The sequence below is a fragment of the Leptosomus discolor genome, chromosome 9 (assembly GCF_034619465.1).
Source record: "Leptosomus discolor isolate bLepDis1 chromosome 9, bLepDis1.hap2, whole genome shotgun sequence".
NCBI classification, from domain to species: domain Eukaryota; kingdom Metazoa; phylum Chordata; class Aves; order Leptosomiformes; family Leptosomidae; genus Leptosomus; species Leptosomus discolor.
Window position 1 is genome coordinate 7,585,786 of NC_141399.1, and position 17,087 is coordinate 7,602,872.

The window sequence follows — 17,087 nt, forward strand, 5'->3', positions numbered from 1 at the left end:
TAGTTTTGTCAATCAGTAACATTTGTATTTTCAATTCTTGTATTTGTTTAAAAGCTGTCTGGACTGCAGAATAAATGTTATCTGCTTCAGCTACTAAGCTGTTGCCCTTGGTGAAGGATAAAGATAGATCTTGTTGGTGCTTCATTAGCTGCTATGTGAAAGCTTCCTCTTTCACATGTCTGAGATGCGAAACGGGAAGAGACCTTCTGGCCATTAGTTCAGATTCCTACAAGCCAGGAGGGGTCATGTCCTATATAATACTGTCACAGAATTCAGTGAAATCATTTTCCATTTCTTCTCTCAAACACTCCAAACCTCACTTCCTTGGTGGTTAAAAGCCTTCGTAAGAAACCTTCATCTATGCAGGTCCCTGTGCCAGCACCAGCACGTAGGTACGGCAGCATCCAAAAGCAGTGCAAGCTGGTCTGTCTCCCTCTCACTTGAGCGTTTGCTGAGAGTGACATTATAGTGAGTGTTTGGGGGAAATGCCAGAAATCGTGTCATGCTTTACATCTTTTCCTTTTATTAAGATGCCTTTTCAGCATGCATGCTTTTAACTACCCCCAGCCCAATCCTGCACCTCCCTGCACTGCGCAGGATTGGTGTGGGACCCGGTGAGGCTTTGCCTCGCCTGCTGGCAGGAGTCTGGGGGCAGATGTGTGCTCATGTGTTTCTTGTAGATATGTGCTAGTCAGGCCACAGCTCTGCTTTGTCTTGTCTTGGCATGGCATTACCTATTTAGCGGTACACAAAAATAGCATGTATCCTCCTGTTCTCTAGCAGGCTGGAACTTTTTAATTGCTATGGAGGCAGAACTTTGAAGAATTTCTGTAATTTTTTTTTTTTTTTTTTCTTAAAAGACAAAACTGTTCTCTCTTGAAATATCGTTAGTGGAGGCAGGAGAAGAGAGGCTAGTTCATAAGATCAGAAAAACTTTATCATTTCCTTGGGGTAACAACTAAAAGCTGGTGGTTGAGTTGTCGCGGTAACCAGTTTCTCAGAGATTATTGGGTAATTAATCATGTTATCGAAAAGGGAGAGAAAACAGAAATGGAAGTTAGTTATTTGGCTTCTTTGCATCATCCATCAAAATCTGTCAAGGCTTTTTAGGTGCTTATCAACTCTTTTCCAGGTTATGAGTCTTAAGTCTCTCCCCAGCAAGTCTGCTGGTTCCAGATGAATTGCTCTCCTGTAGATTGGTGTCTGAGAGAGGGAATTGGTCCCTATGTTAAATGGCACAATAAAGTATTATAATGCAACTTCTGAAGGGATCTTGGGAATTCTTCAAGTCTTTTGTTACTGGAGAGGATCAACTTCACTTCAACCTGTCTGAGTAGATATTTATCTAATGTGGCCATTAAAAAAAAAAAGATAGAGATTCTCTCAGTTCTGTCAGGTCCTTTATTTCTGTGCTTACTGGTGGTGAGAGGCAACAGCAAGAATCTGGAACTTGGGAAATTTGGGCTTGTTATACTTAAGGGTTTCTCTCTGTGTGCTTCTCCCTTAATAATCTTGGTTTCTGTTTTGTTGTGATTTTGGGGGCTAATTAACACGGTAAAGATTATTCCTATGAGTACACTCAGGTTTTTTAAGTTTTATCTGCCGATATCTGTGCGCAGACTGCCTGAAAGATTGTATCATTTAATTAAAGAAAGAACAAACAAGAGGATTAATGTAATCTATGGGATAGGGACAGGAGACTGGAAAGGGTCAGGGGAGAGCTAGTGCAGGGCCCACTTGAATGCCTGGTGAAAAGCGCACATGGCTCACTGCATGCTAAAATTGGTGAATAGAAATCCTTTGATATTTCTGGCAAATAAGAAATAGCAAATTCTTGCTGCCCAATATGAGCGTTCTCATTTACATTTAAATAGTTTAGGTTTCCTTGTGTGTGTCACACACAGCATAAAATAATGCTGTAGTACTGCAAATATTACTTTTAATGAAAGGAAATACAATTGTCACTAGTTGTTAATCTTCTGCACTCAGGAGTCTGTTTCCAAATACTGCTTTCTGGTAAATGACCTTTATCAGCATTGTAAGATTTTATTTGGAAAATGTGTTGTGTTGAAGGCTGGAGACGTTCACCAGTGGTCTGGTTACATTTGATAATAGCCATCACCGTCAATTTGCTCAGTGTCTTAGAGACCCGTGAAGGATGGGGCATCCTCTCCCTAAAAAATTTAGGGTCTGTGATGACTTGGGGACCAGCTGGGACTCTGGCAAATGCCAAGGTGAAGGGCAGTCAGCAGATCTCAAAGCTACAGGATAACAGCTTCTAGGAGTGTCAGCGTTGTGTGGTTCTTGAAACCCCAGCACGGGTGTTGGTGTGGTGTAGATAGTTAAGAAACCATTCTGGCCTGCAAAGCTGAATACTGGTCATCATTTTTTAGCTTGGATTCAGAGCTGGAGACTGAACTTTTTTCTTCCCATTTTTCTGTTTATAAAATGGTTGTGACTTATCAGTTCTGACTCGGAAATAGCTTGCTCATCTACATAATTAAGCTATAAATAGCAGAGTAAATGAACCTGCTTTTTAACTATGAGGTTGTTATTTCTTATTGAAGTTCAGGAGGCTTATTGCCCAGTATGTGGGTGATTTTCCTAAACCCTTGTCTTTGCCAAAATGATGGGTTTTCACCCTGGGGTTCTGCAGATTCAGGTGCTATTTGAGAGCAGTGCAAATGATCACTTTGAGTTATTGGAGCCCGTGAATGACAATAATAGTTAGGAAAACCTCACCTATTTTTGTATTCTTCGATGTTTACTGCGAGGCTGGAAAGTAGAGGCAGTCAGGACAAATAGAGATGTTGGCATTTTCCCTCTCTCTGAAATAAATATAAAATGTCTGAGTTTGCCAGTTGGCCGTAGCTCAGCCAGTTTGTGTTGGAGACAATTGTGTCTGTAGAGGTGTCTGGTTGTAATTCCTACGCCCCTAGCCCAATTTTATTGATAAGCCAGGTAATAGTTTCTGCCATGGAAGCTTGCACTTAATTTATTGCAGAGGAAGTCCTGCTGGCTGTTTCTCTAGATGGCTTTTCCTATTCGGGTACTCTCTGACTTTCAGCCACAATCTTGGCGTGGAGATTGGAGCGACATGCATCGTACCGGCTGCCGGGTGCCGCGCTGCAGCGAGCTGAGAGCAGCTGATACGGGGGATTGGGTTACCAGTCAGAAAAGTTTTCTGCCTGTCGGGAAGTGCTTATCCAAAAAGAGATAAGAAACTCTTGCTTAGTTTTCAGATGAAAATCAGCCATGCACAACAAGGAACAGCTTAAAGTGCCTTGAAACTCAGAGTCTTTTGCGGTGCCAGAGTAGCAGATGGCCTGTTGTCACCGCAGATGAAAATTATGTTAATTAATATATTACAAAACTGACTCTAGTTGAACATTTGTTTTTTATGACTATGTGATTATCAGCTTTTCTGGAAGATGAATTTTGGGAATATTTGGGCTGATTTATTTCTCTGAAATAGCTTTATGGAGATATAATATGCTGTTTAGTTTGGGTGCTGTAACTATAAATGGGTAAAAGTCGTTAGGTTGGTGGGGACATAGTTAAAGAACTTGGGGTAAATTAATTTAAAGAGTTTGTAAATACATTGTGCAATTGCTGTAACCTTTTGCAGAGTGTGCACTCTCATCTGCTGCACATATGAGCGTGTTGGAGATGGCTACACTATGGCCCTGTCCCAAGGAGCAGCTATTTTCATTATTGAATAGCAACTAATTAATGGAGGCATGGGTTGAGTGAAGATCTGAATTCCTTCTTATTCATGGGCTGGGACTTTGTATGCACCTTTTTCCCCCTAAAGGAAACCTGTAGAAATTCAGGATGTTTTCAGGGGCTTCTTTGCCCACCATGTAGATCTCCTGGCAGATATTAAATGACTTTGAGATGGGTGTTCCTTTGGCAGGTTTCACAAGCCAGGGCCAGCCCACGTTTTCGCTGTTGAAAAATTAACTCCTGCAAGACCCAGTACAATCACTGTTTCATTTCTGTTCTTCCAAATTACTGAAAGTCTCTTGAAAAGTCTTACACGCTGCCACTCAGAGGCCTTTGTATGAAACCTAGAAAGCTTTTCTTTTCTTGCCTGTGGGAGCATGTTGGCTTAGGCTGAAGGGTGGTTTTGACAATAGCAGGCACAGATGCTTCAGAAGGTGTAAATCCTCCCCGGTCGGCAGAGGCAGATAATCTGTCCCCTACTGTTAGCCACATCCTGATCTCTAACAGATAAAGACTGGCTTAATCCCCAAAGCATGAGCTTTAATATCCTTTACAAAAGCCTCCTCCTAATTCACAAGGCCCTTGTATGTTTTCCCACCCCCTGTGAAGTCACTGCTGGGTGGCTGAGAGCTGTTTGGGGCTGTCTGAAAGGCAAAAACGTGTTTGCTGGAAGATGCTGAAGGCTGGTCACGGATGCTACCAGCTTCCCCTCTGCAATTTGCAGAAGTTGCTGCTCTTACAGATTATTTTTATTTTTTTTTTAATTATTATTTTTCCCCTCTTCCTCCTTGACTTGTCAACTTTTCTTTCCTTATGAAAAGAGTTGGTTTCTGGTGATATGGCCCTTGCTTCGGCCGTCTTTAGTCTCGTGTGGTCTGATACAGCCCTATTTCTTCACCTCCCTTCTGCAGGAGGTTTTTCTTCTCGTCAAACGGAGAGCGCTACGGCACCGACGTGTCAGCCAGGAGAATGCACGGAGCATTGCTTTGTCATGACCAAACCAACCCTGTCTGTCTGGGAGCTCTTTCCCATCTTTTAAGTCCCGGTTTTGCGTTACTGCAAGCTGGCGCTGGCTGGTGTTGGCAGAAAGCCCTGACAGCTCTCAGCTGGGCAGGGAAGCCTGGCTGCCCTCCCCGCAGTGATGCATTTCACACCAAAATACACAGGCTTCCTGGTGAAGAGGGCTTTGCTGCGGCGTCTCTGCCGTGTGCTGGGGAAGGAGGCGGCTGCGGTGGGATTCAGGAGGCTCTGCGGCGGTGTGGGTCCTGACACGGCGAGTGAAACACAGCCAGCCGTCGGTGCTGGCATGAAGGGCAGTTTTGCTGCCAACGTGCCGCAATGCCTCTTTTGATTCTGAAAAGCACCTTTTGTGAGCTCTGCGAAGAGCCAACGTTGGTCTGTGCAGAGAGCTCCGTGCCCTTTCTAGCTCTCATCAGCCTCCTCTACAAGTCTGAGCAAATCTGAGTTTGTTTTCCCGCCTGTGAGATCAGGCGTGAGGCTTTTCCCACCCGGCTCTTCCTTCCCTGGGAGGTAGTGATGACTTAGAGCATCTCCATGTGCCTAACGCGGTGTGAGCACAACATTGACCCCTCCTTGCTGTCCTGAATATTTGCAAAGTGTTTGGGATCCTATCTGGAAGTTACAGCAAGATATTTTGGTTTTGTGTATCATAGTCATTTTAAGGGAGACACCTTTGCATGAATGTGAAAGCACAAGTTTTAGAGCTGCAAAATACACTGCAAGTGCTTGTTCTAGAAGAACCCAGAGGGAATAATGAGCTTGTGTTGAAGGTTGAGGGGTTTCGATTTTTTTTTTTTTTTTTAAAGAAACATGTTTGTTTTGAGTAAATTGCAAAGGACTCTAAACACTCGTGAGAGTGGTTTTTAATTGCTTTGTAGAAAGTATTATTTTTCTTCACAATCTCACAATTAACCTACTCCCTGTGGTTTGCCAGTGTAAGTTCTGCTGTTGGTACAAATTGATTGTGCTTCTGCCTTTTGTGTAGGGAGGAGAGGGGAAATTCATTCCCAGTGCCCTCAGCTTGCTAGAAATCTCTTCCTGCCAAGGTCTGTGAATCCAAATGGTGCTCTGGGATTATTTAAGGACTGAGCGTTTTTGTATTGTCCTGAATGCTATTTTATTCCCCCCGCCCCTCCAGTCTTTAATTTTCCTAGAACTTAAATTACAACTCATATTGGTGATGAACAGGATTGTGCAGGCGCAGGTGATTCCATGATAAAACCTGCGTTTCAGTGGCATGTTACATTTGGGGAGGGAGGGGGAAGAAAAAAATCCTCTGCCGTTTTGAGCTGAAAATGTGAATGCCTGAACTAAACCAGCGATTCATTATATTTGAAGGGAAGTTTGGACAAGGATTTATTTGCCTAATTTGAAATTGGTTTTGAATTAGTCTGCGACAGTCTTTTTATGAAAACTCTGGAGTGTTATTTTGCTGTCAGTGTCTAATCTGTGCATAATGGCAGTTTGAGTTAGTGAAGAGGTAGCAAATGTGTGTAGTTTGCACAGCTTCCAGTGCCATAAATAGATTTATTTCATACTCGGGCACGCATTTGCTTTTAAGCACATAAGCATGTGCGTAAGCAGTCTCACTGATTTCCGCAGGCTGTGCAGTGCTTGGCTCTGCCAGGACTCCTGGTAGTGATAAGAGAGGCAGTAAAATCCCGACAGAGAACCATAGGTCTGCATGCATCTGTGCCAGCACGAACAGACACCTGCCTGTGTGCACAGTGTTGGGGTCTTGTTTCATCCCACCATCAGTGTGTGCGGCTGCAGGGCCAGGGCCAGGTCTGCACCGTCCCTTTTGCCAGCTTGAGATCACTACTTTTCTGCAGTGCTGGGTCTCCTTACTTCTTTTTTTTTAAGTGCAGAGGTGTGGGAAAACAGTGACATTAGATCCTGGTGTCTGTGTTAGCTGTTGGCAAATGCTGTCTGAACTGGCAAGCCCTGCGTGTGTCACTTTCTGCAGATGTGTAGTGGGTTGTTGGAGGCTGTCAGTCATCGTGCTTCCCAGGCGGCATGAATCGCAGATGGACCTCGCTGGCGAGGAAACCGCGCACGAGCACGGGCATGCAGCAGCCTGCAAGCATGTGCTCTCAAGCATCCACAGTTTGCGTGTGTGAGGTGTCTTCAGACACAGTCAGAAAGAGCAGATATCACTGGGGAGAGGAAAACGAGTCTTATGATCTGAAGGCAGGTGGAGAGTGCACAGGAGAAGAAGAAATGATAGCCAGAGGACTTCAGAAATCAGCCAGGAAAGAGTTCAGGGAGCATGCCCTCAAGCACGGAGAGCAGCTTCCAGTGCTGCCAAGAGGCTGCTCAAGATGAGTAGAAAGACAAACCATGGGTAGGGGTTTGGAGCGATATTCAAGTCAGTCAACCAAAGATTTGCAGCCGTAATCAACTGTTAATAACAGATGGTTTGATACCAGAACTGGAGATCAAAACCAAAGGGCTGCTGATGTTGCACCATGTTTGTCTCACCTGGCTTAGCAAGCCTTGCATGGTAGTTTGGGGGAGTTTCAAATAAAACATCCAGCCTGCTCCTTGGTTTCACCCTGTGGGCAGAGACAACCCATGTTGCCCACTCGCAGGACGGCAGACGACCCTGATGAGACCATGCACAATGACGCGATCATCACGCTGTTACAGAACGTCGCTCCTTTACGTGGCTCCTGGACATCTTTTAGTAGTCCCTATAAATGCCTGTGGTCGTAGTCTGTCTTACTTAGGATAAGGTTTAATTTATCTTGTCTGGTTCTTGGTTGCTGTTGTCCTTTTCCCTATAATTTTTCACCTCTTCATTTGACAAAGGGATCTCAAGCCTGTGTTTTCATTGCTCTGCCCTCTTGAGTAAGCGGTGAAAAGGCTGTGCTGAGGATGGGTACAGATGCACCCCCTCCTCCCCTGTACTTTGCTGCTAGCAAGGTACTTAAAAGCAGAAAAATAAGTGATCTCATCCTGTTGCAGAGAAGATGTGTAGCCAGAATTGCTTTTATTTTTTTTTTTTTTTTCCCCTCTATGGATGTTGTTCTTCCCTTCACTGTTTTTTCTCAAATATGTCTTGACATAGAACATGTCCATACAGGGATCCTCGGGAAAGTTGAATTAAATTAACTAAAGGTGTGAATTTAAAAAGGATTATTTAAACCTCATTAAACCTCCGTGTTTGCACACTTTTCAAAATTAAAGTTGCTTTAATTTGATTTCAGTTCACTTCCTAAGTGGAGTAATCTCAATTTAATTGAGGCAATTTAATTGAGTAAGTGTCCAAAAAGAGATTTAATGCTAGGTAGAAAAGGAGCATTCAAGGAAAATGAGTAAAAGGGAGGTTGAGCTTATTCAAAACTAATAAAACCAGAAACTCTTTCTAGTCTGAGATGTTGCAAGAATTAGATGTGATCTGTGGCAAACACTGTAATTGTTATCTAGTAAAGAATACTGTCATCAAGTGAAAACCATTTCTTTTGGCTCATCGCTCCTTCAATTCTGGGCACCAGCCCAATATTGTGAAAGGAGAAAGCTAGGTGTATTGAATGTCTTCTCATTTTACTTTATTTGTTCTTTTAGGAACCAGAGTAGATTTGTACCAAATAATCACCTGTTTGTTTTACCTCCCTGGCTCCTCCATCACTGTTTCTTACAATATTTTTCTGGTGTATTTTCTTGAGGAGAAAAGAGATTGGGAGGAAAAGGGAAAAAACCACATCCCTTCTTTCACATGAGGGTGCTTATCTCCAGCTCCGTATGAATGGGGTGCTTGGCCAAATCTCATTTCTATCTTGTGTCCAAAGAAATTTGTGTCAGGTCCTTATCTGTCAGTTCTGCAGAAGGTTCAACAGCAGTGACAGTGAGAAAAGTGAAGAGGTGTCATTCATGACAGCAGGAGGGTGAAAAGTAAAGGTAGGAGGTTGTATGGTGTTGGAGGTCCTCGGTGTGACCTTGAGCCTGATTTTTATTGTCAGAGAAAACCAGAAATTAATGAAGAAGCTTCTCTGCTATGGAGACAGTAATTGAGCAGCATTAAACATCAAGATGTTTCATAAAACCTAGGAAAAATGTGTGATTTACAGTACTCTAAGACCTTTTACCTCTCTGGAGAGGGTGAAGCACAGCTGTGTTAGCTTTGTTCGTGCTTGTACTCTTATTGTTAAATTAGTAACTCCAAGTGTATGGATGAGGAGTTCTGTAAGTATTTTCTATAGTTTCCTTGTTCTGCCTCTGTGTTGGAACAAATATTTAGTGAACTGGAGCTCATCCTGGGATAAGCCATGCTGGCAGTTTGTTTATTCTTTATCCTCTTATGTTATATTTTTAACGGTGGAAACAGGCTTATGTGGGCTTCTGCTCAGGGCTTCTCCTTTGCTCCCTAGCATGCAGTTGGGAAGGGGGAATATGTAAAGTTTTTTTGGTGTGAGGATTTTGGGTCCTTTTTTTTTTTTTTTTTTTTTTTTTTAATGGACCTCCATGCAAGAGGCTTTTCTAAAGAAAGCAGAAGTCATGCCTTCTTCCAACACTTCCTGAGATGTTTAGGAGCTGATGCCTCCACCAGCTTCAGGGACATCTTGTGGTCATTCATAAGCTAAGCTCTGCCTAACAGCACTGGCACAGCAGGGTAGTTTAGTAGTGCAAACTGAATGGTCAGAGGTAGAGAATGTAGGTTCTTGCTGTTTCTTTTATGTAGTGTTTATTCATTAGAAATGTATATTATAAAAGTACTTGCATCTGAAACAGGTTCTTCTTCTACTTTGTTGCCTGAACAGTTAAATCCAAAATCCAGGTTTCGGACATCTCTTGGACAGGCTGTTCAAGAATTACAAATTTGGTTTTACTTATCTTTGGGCTGTCAGCTGTGCAAAGAAAGGGAGAAAGGGACACAGTTAACAAATATGTCTACGTAGGAGATGATGTGTGCTAAATTCAGATACTGTTTTAAACAAGAAAGCAAATAAAATAAAGAGCTTTAGCCTATTTCCCCAAAATCTTTTTGATGGAAAGGAGTAAGGTCTAGTTAGGCTATTGATTTCTTTAGCAGCAATAAATTACATGATGTAATTAGAAAGCTTAGGAAAAAAAATGATGAATAGAGACATAGGTATTTAGATTGACCTGTGTTAATAAGGCAAAAGTATATCTTACATAAGCGTTTTATGCTTATATTTTATTCAGGCAACTTATTGCTGTGAAGGGATTGATGATGCTCGTCCTTAGACACCATTTAAAACTAAAGTAATAGCTAATGAAGGTTAGTAGAAATTAATAATAAATCCTGTTATGTTTGATGTGTGTATCAGTAATACGAGTCAAAGAACTTGAATACCATTGGAGACCTGTCAAGGCAACTGTTTGGATTTGATGTTGACTTCTAGCAGATAAAAATCCTATTTCTTGCTTTGAAATGGAAGCATCTATATTTTACTATCAATCAGAGCCAGAAACTTTATATGTCTGAGTCATAGGACTCAGTTTTTACAGGCTAAGCAGGCAAACACAAATGTTGATTTCCTCCTGGGTATGTTCTTCAGTTGACTGATGGTGAACAGTTTTCAAAAGGAGATGTTCTTTGGCAGTCAGTCTCTTATCATGGGCTTTTCTGGTTACTTTAGTAGTCAAATGAAATGGCCAAAGCAGTGAAGCAATATCTCTTGTCCTCATCAGCAGTGTTGCTGCCTTTGCCTGCAGAGTGTTTTCCTTTCTGAAGGATATTCCACCTTGTGCTGGAGCCCTGAGGCTCCTAGGAGAGGCAACATGGCATTGCACGAGAGTAGCGTCAAGTGTCAGTGACAAATTTGTAGTCTTAATTTGGAGTAGTTGAAAAGAAATATCCAAAGGTCTCTTGCTGCCCAAACCTATTTTATTCTTATTTTAAATACTCCCCCAAGGTGCCCTCTAACTCTTTAAGCTGTCTTACAGAAAGCTCAGAGTTCATGGGGTCTTGGCACATTGTGTAGTCCTTTATCCTGTCTGAAGGTACTGTGTACCTTTAGTATCTGCTTTCTAGACCTGCGCTGCAAAGCAAACCTGTCCTTGTCTCTTCTTGAGTTACTCCCAGCTCTGTAATTGGCTCAATTAAATAATTCATTGTGTGACGGAGGTGATGTTGGGTGGAGAAGCAGCTTGAATTCTGATGTGCTGGGAGAAAGTGAATTTGTTCTTCAAATGAAGAAAGTGCCTTCAGGAGGACAGACTTGTCTTGGTAGTTGGCTAGTGCATTTATCTAATGGAGTTCAGCTTGTATATAGTCCATTGTATGTGAGCTTGTCAGATGTCTAGGACATGGCTTCATTTGATGAGATTGCACTAGAGGTGCATCAAAAGATGCTGATTTTAGTCCTCAGGGCCTTTTTTCTTTTTCCTGCTGCTTCACTGTTACAGCTCCAATTAGAAGCTAATCCTGAGTGAGGTTGATGTGGTACTAAACTCTCATTTCAGGGCTATTGTTGTAGGGTTTTAATGAACATTAAAAAACCAGACAAACAAAACCCAGACCAAAACTTCAGGCTCTTTCATTATAACACTGTGGATCATGAAAGTCTTCTCAACGACTCTGAAAAAATTGTTACGGGACATTAAGATGGTATTTTCCCTATATAATAAATTCTAGGACTAGCTGTAGACATAACTTTAGAAATCTGCCTGAACTTCATGGGAATTGTGCCTTCTGTTTCCTCAAAAACTGTCTTGGGAAGGGAGGACACTTGTAAAGGGGTTTATCCCTGCCATATGTGTAGCTAGAAGGAAGAATACGCAATGAAGGCCTGTCTGTTCTAACCCTTGGATATCTATCAGTTTGTTCTCCACATCTTTTCTTCGAATGGGATCTCAGCTTTGCAGTTTTCCTTACTGACTTTTACAAGGAAGAGAGATGCAGCATTTGTCAGAATCTTCTCTGTTAATATTAACTTAATCTGAAAGAGCTTGCTGATATTAAGGCAAAAACTACTCTGTGGTACTTGGCTTACACCACTTCTGAGGCTTTTACCCTGTCTCAATTTATGGTAGACAGAGTAAGCTGCTAGGTGTATAGAGTGGTCTCTTGCTGTGCTTCAGTGGAAGCTCAGTATCTTGGAAAAAAAATAGTAGGTGCCTTTTTGCATTTCAACTTGTAAGACAATTGAAGAATGGGAACTGTATTTAGCAGCTGCTTTTAAACTGTGTGTAAATGGTTTACCCTTGTTCTTGTAGATACTTTCAGCAGGGAGAGGTCGAGGCGCTCTCAGGAACACAGGACAGCAGGAGCTTATGTTCCTGCAGAATCTAAGTAAAAAAAAAAAAAAAAAGAGTGAGATTTGAGGAAATTGGAAGGAAGTGGCAAAGATGTGGTGCTGGAGAGTGAGATGCTGATAGTTGCACAGCTGATCACTGTCAGACCTGTCCCAGTTCTCCTGTCGCCCTTTCCCTTTTGGCTAGGTTTCCATGCTTTTGTACTTAAGCTGCTACAAGATCACTGTTTGTTTCAGGGTAATTTATACCTTGGCACCGAGCTGGGAGGTGCTAATGACAGGACCTGCTGCCACCTTCTATGCTTGTGACAGTATAAAGCAGAAAATAGCTTGTGAATAACTGCCTTACATTTGACCTTGTTTTCTACAACTGTGTTGGACTTCACGGGGGGTTTTGATGTATACGAGGAAGGGTGTACATGTGCCTGTGAAAGATTATCAAGCTTATGAGAATTTTTTTTAATTATTATTATTTTGGCCTACTGTCTTCTAGACTGCCCCGTAGGAAAGGAAAGGCTGGGCTGGTTTATAATATGGCATTACCAGATGGATGTGGTTTTCTTTTCTCTCTGCAGCATCTTGCCTGTTAATGGAAAGAAGCGGTCAGTAGGAAAATGGGTGCTGATTGGTGTAAGAGTAGTTGCTCTATCTGCTTATTTGGACTTCAGGTCTTGACGTTGTTTCTTGTCTTCCCAAGACTGTGCTGACATTTGCAGCTGTTTTTAGAGAGAAAGCTGTGATGAGAAGACAGTGAAGCCATTCAAAACAGGAGTTAGTTTATCCTTTCATTTGCTATTGGGAAGCCTTCTCATTAGAGTGCATTTCTTACCCCCTGCAAATCAGGTACTGAAATGTTGGTGGCTCCTCCTTTGAAGCCTGTTTGCTGTACTTTAAACGCAGAGAATGTCTTCACTGTTAAGAACATGGATCATATCGTTTCAGATACAGTCAGTGCCCAAGAACAAACTCAGCTTGCCACATGACCCCTTTTAGAAACTACACTCCGTGTTCCCAAAGGATGTAGCCAAGCAGCTTTGTGTTAGTGAGGCTGAAGCTGGCTTGGAAGACTGTGTGAGGATGTCGGGAGCCTCGGTACCTCCCAGCTCCTGCGAAGCTGAGCTCGCGGAACAGAGTGGGAATTGCGTTGCTGTTATATGGGGCTGGTTGACCTTCAGCTGAGCTCTGGCTGAAGCTCGGGGATGTGTTGCTGCTTTTCAATCCTATGCCAATGCTTTAATGAGAAACATTTAAGGAAATATTAAGGAAATAGTTGCAATATTTGTGTCTGCTCTACACAGCGTAATCTGCATTTTGCAAATTCCATACTGTAGCAAGACAAAACAAAAAGTTGTCTTATCCTCAGTTTTGAACTGTGGTACAGTTCATGAATAAGCTTCTATCAAAATTAACAGACATGTTAATATTTAGAGCAAATAACCTTTCTTTTTTTCTCTCAACTCTTTGCTTCGTGTAAACTAATTAACAAGAAAGCCTTAAACAAGCACAGTATTGAAGTGACAGTTGTCTGTACATTTATTATTGTAATTAAAAAGCTTTTCCTTATGGTCTTTCAAATCTAAATCCTTATACAATAGGGTCTCCCTACCACAAGCATTTTCAGAGGTTTCATTAGTTCTCAGTGTACCAGCATTTATCGTTTCTGCGCTCTCTCCTGAAAACTTAAGGGCTGTTAACACTGTGAATTGCATTTCGGTGCTGTCTACGCTAATTAGGTTTTTTTCCAGGCTTGGTTTATGCCTCAGAGATGTGCTGCAGAAAAAACAGCTAGATAAAGAAAGCTATTACAGCACTAATGAATCCATGCAGTCAACTGAAAGGTAGCGTAAACTGATGGCAACAGGCAGTGGGGCGGGGAAGAGGTTTGGGTCTTGTAGTCCACAAAGAGCCTGACCTCATGCAAGTGAGACGTGGCCTCCGCCTCATTTCTTTGATTGTAAAAGCAAATTAGGACAACCTTGTTAGCAAATGAGAAGGGTGCTGCGAAGCGTGCTTTGTACTCCCTTTCATGAAATGCGTTGCTGACTTCCTCTGAGAGATAGGGTAAAAGTGTTGCTGTGGAAATTGCAAAGTTCTTTAAATGTAGTGGTGGTTGGGGAAGAGGTAAGGGCCACTCATTCTGCCACTTCTCTGAGTGACTGCTCAGAAGGTTACCTCTCTGTGCTGCAAGCACACAGTCCTGCTCTGCTCTCTTGTTCTCCAAAGTATGATTGAAGTGTATGGAAACCTCTCGAGCAAAGGCAATGCTGGTTAGGAGCCCATCACCAGCCTGAAGATCAGGTCAAGGTGCAGATCGGTGGGTTGGAATTCAGAGGTCTTCCTTAGAGAGGCGCAATGTGAGCGTGCGGTGAGCAGGCTGCATTGCATGTGGCAATTATGGGTAAAGGAGAGGATGGAAAGCCTTAGAGACCTCCCTGCCCTGGTGCAGTGTTGGACCCAGTGCTAAAGCTTGCAGTCATTTTGGTTAAGAGCAGTCCAGTTGACTTGACCCTGCACTTTGTGCTTACTGGTTTCCCCTTTGTTTAAGGGCAAATGATGGTACCAGGTTTGTTATTTGTTAGTGCATTTAATCTCCAGGACTACTGTGATTCTTGGTGCCTCCAGGGTGTACATAAATGAGGCAGCAATGAATATCATTCCCTCTGGCATGAAGTACTGGTCAGATACCTGCTACTGTAATGGAGTAATTTACAAGAAACTGGATCAAATAGTACGAAAAGGAGAGGTGGGGTTTTTTCTCTCTCTCTTTTTTTCTTTTTTTTTTTTTTTTTTTTTTTTTTTTCCCCCCAAGCCTCAGGCTGTCCATCAGCCAAAAATAGTGTTCAGCTGTAGCCAGCATTTCTCTCTCTCGGATTATTGATGGGGAGATTCAAGTGGAAGACGTGTTCCCTGTAGCAGTCTGTCATTTTGCAGTGCCAGTAGCCAGACTTGAGAGACTATTCTGGCAGTGGAGGACTTACCCTGCTTACCTCCAAGCTAAGCTCACCAGAGTACAAGCAAGTCTTAAGTCTGCCACAGTTCTTTGCACTACCAATGACTTTGCACAGTCAGAGAAACACTGTCTTATCTCTTTTATGTAGTATTGGCTTAATGTACTGGGGTTTGTTATATGTTTAGGTTTACATGTAGCAGCTCTGAGCAGATAGCTGCCATAATAAGACTTTCAAGAGCATTAACCGTTGGAACGGGTAGCTAATCTGGCTCTAAATCAAGAGATGAAAATGCACAGGACTGTCAGAGGGAGAGGGGAAGCTTAATCAGAAGCTGTTTTGATAAAAACATTGGGCTTTTGGCAGAAGTCCTGCTGAGCAGGCTGCATCCAGGACACACAGCTTTGTTGTTTTCTTTTATTTCTTTTTCTCTCCAATTGACATTAAACACAATAATTAAAGCAACAGAGATTAACATGTCAAGCCAAGCTTTTCATTTGTCCTTTTTTTTTTTTTTTTTCTTTCTTTTTCTGTGAGCTGCTCAATTTTCCCTTAATTCAGTAGATCATGTCTTTTAAGGAAGGTCAATTCAGCAGCATGTTGGTGGCAGAGGGAGGAAAAAAGTCTTGCTCTCTGTCTGGAACTTCTTCATATAAATACTTCGTTGTACGTTAATGAAAGAAAATTATCTTTGTAAGCAGCCTTTCTTCCGGCAATAAGCTTGACATAGCAGGAGTTTTGAGGCATTAAGAATAGAGATTTATTTCCAAATAACCATCCAGACTGCTCAAAAGGATTTTGATTTTTATAATTAGTTTTTCCTGTTTATATGTTTTACTGTCTTTATCGTCTTTGCTTGAGCAAAGGCAGCTTTTCATTTAAACACACGTACTTGCATTTCTTTGATTTTATTCTGCTTGATATAGTAAATGCATCCAGACAGTAATGTAATTCTTCTTCTATGGAATTTCTGCCCAAAATGCTCATTGTGGTGTAATGAGTGTTAGATTCTCAGTGAAAACAGTGTTATATCACAACAGCGTTCTGATGTGAGGAAAAATAAAGCTATTGATCTGTTCCAGAGCAAAAGAATGTGTTGGGGGTTGTAGTTCCCCACCTCGTTGCCTTGCAGAGGGGACCTAGGAGGGCTGCAGCAAAAGGAGCCGTAGCTCATGGGGTGCTTTTTGCTGCTCTGTCCTTTGAGAGTAGACATTTACCTGTGAGCAAGCAATTAGCAGTACTGAAAGAGCTATTAAGTACCTAGTGGAAGCATTTTCATTGCGTAAAGTAAAACTGAGCTGCTGCACTGGCGGTGAGCCGTGCTCCCTTTACAGAGCAGATCTGCTGGTGAGAAGTTTCTGCTCCCTCCTGCATGAGAAGTGCTGTTGAGGTGGTGGGAAGAGAGCTGGTGAAAAAGCTAAGGCAAAGCCTTGTTCAGGTGGTGGCTGGCTGTATGTCAGGACATCAAGTGGTCCAGTTTTGCTCCGCTTCCAGTTTGCCCGCCTGAGCCAGTGGTGAGAGACAGACCTCAAAGAAGAACTTGCGAAGCTGCTAGGGAGCTTTGTTTGCCCTACAAGGGTTTCGAAGGGAAAGGGGCGAGCATCCCCGTGGTTGGTAAGTTGGCATGTGCTCCTGTTGTGTTCCCCTTTGGGGGGTATAAAGTAGCTGGTGGAGAACAAAACTCTGAACTTGCTCAGAGGGCAGAGCAGAGCTGGCAGTCACCACCTCCTGCCTTACGATGTCTGTGTGGTTTATTATGTTCTTGCTTTGCTTGGCCAGTCTCACCTGAATGGGCACAGACCATAACCAGCTCCTGATGGATGTGGTGCTACCGGGCGGTGTTTGAGCGGCTGATGTAAGCAGGAGCGGAGGAGGCTGAGCTTTGGCATGTACCACGTTTGCTGGAACTGAGCACCTGGGTGCCTCTCTCCTGCTGCTCTATGCAGCCTTGGTATATTACGCAGCATAAAACGGGAGCACTCCTTGGGCAGTCTTCTCTGAGAAAATCAGTGTGTTTGTCTGCGAAATCCTCGTTAGTGATATGTTAAACATACGTCCATTAGGCTTCCAAGGAATGAGCTGTAGCAGAGATGCGCATCTTATGTTTTTTAATGGTATGCAGCAGGTAGAGTTATAACAAACCAGTCTCTCTAACTTGCGTCATGTTGCTTTA

At 42.6% G+C, this 17,087-nt stretch overlaps 1 protein-coding gene across 2 annotated transcripts in view; it reads left to right on the top strand.

Annotated features, from left to right (window-relative positions):
• Positions 1-17,087, top strand: part of MAGI1 (membrane associated guanylate kinase, WW and PDZ domain containing 1) — a 353,430-nt gene that overhangs the window by 85,216 nt on the left and 251,127 nt on the right. The window lies entirely within an intron of this gene.